The sequence below is a fragment of the Rhagoletis pomonella genome, unplaced genomic scaffold (assembly GCF_013731165.1).
Source record: "Rhagoletis pomonella isolate Grant_MI unplaced genomic scaffold, Rhpom_1.0 Rhpom_scaffold_00002, whole genome shotgun sequence".
NCBI lineage: Eukaryota > Metazoa > Arthropoda > Insecta > Diptera > Tephritidae > Rhagoletis > Rhagoletis pomonella.
This window is the reverse complement of record NW_023458556.1, coordinates 101,509,883-101,511,434: the sequence shown is the minus strand read 5'-3', so window position 1 is coordinate 101,511,434 and position 1,552 is coordinate 101,509,883.

The window sequence follows — 1,552 nt, the reverse complement described above, 5'->3', positions numbered from 1 at the left end:
GTTGTTTGTATGATTTTTTGTTTACAATTACTGTTCTTTCATTTGTTTATATTTTTTTGTCCATTTCGTCTCATTGTTTGGTTTGTTAAATCTTTTGATTTTTGAACACATTAGTCTACCAGGCGCAGCCGAATGTGTAAGTTGTGCTTATATGGGTCGTTCTTAAAAAACATGAGCATTCTGAATTTTGTAATTTTTAAAAATTAAGTTGGCCAAATATGTTTATAATTGGCCTCATGTGGTTACGGATGGTATCAACAATAGGAATCCATAACCAGCAGTATTTTTTTTAATTTTTGGAGTTAATAAGTCACAGAGTGGACCGGTAACAGAGGGGACAAATTAACTCAAAAATACCATATTTTAGCTTTTTATTCGAATTTTGGAGAATTTATTTGTCCACTTAATTAATATACATAAAATATTTATAAAAAAATTATAAAATAAATAAAAAATCACTTTACTCACCGTTTTTCAACAGTAACAGAGTTGACACTGAATAAGGGTACGTACCCGGCATACAATTGGGTTCCTTACTCAACAACGCACTAAACAAGACTGAACAGTTCAAAACACATTTTGTTGATTTTAGCTAAGTTATGATGGAGAAGCATAAGAGAAATATACGCGTCATAACGTTTAACAAACATTTTTCAATAAAATGAGTGGACGTAACAGAGGGGACCAAAACCTGGGGACACAAATTTTCTTCATAAAAATTATACAAAAAAATTATTTTTCATCATTCTTTTCTATATATGGTATTAATATGCACAAACTGAATAACAAAAATTGTAAATATTATTTTTTTTTCAATTTTATTTCAACTGAAAATAACTATTAAATTTTTATAAATTGACTCGGGACACAGGTTTTTGCTAAACCTTTGACATTGAAAATATTTTTTAAGTTATTTTCAGATAATTAATTATTATTTTTTTATAATACAGTTACGTAGAATCGATAATAATTTATAAAAATGCAGATATTTTTCTATTTTCTTTTTGAAGAAACAAAATATAAAATAGTAAAGTCTGGGGACACCAATTGGTCATGTTTTTTAAGAACGACCCATATACAGAATGTTGATAGTCTTTTATGCAATTTTTGTAATTAAGATATTTATTGCAGTCCTGATGATGACTTCAGACTGAAGTCGAAATATAGACGATTTAAAAACAACAAAAACAGATTGTTTTATTTCAACCCGGCCTTGAGCTCAAAAAAATATCAACAGAAATTGATTAAAGTTAAAAAAATACAGCATCTTGAACACAAAGTTGAAGAAAATAGAGGGAACAGTCGATTAATGTGGAAGTACTTAAAAAATTTAGTCAATAATGCAGACAACAAAGATAAAATCAAAGAAGTGCTAATAAGTGGCACGCTATACCATAGCAGCTGGGAAATCGCAGAGCATTTAAACAAATTCTTTGTGGACAGTATTATTGAGATTAACAGTAACATACAAGAGATTGGTTATGACTCAATCCAGCCGGCAAAATCTCAGAAGACATTTAAATTTGAAGAAGTTAGTACGGAAGATATCATC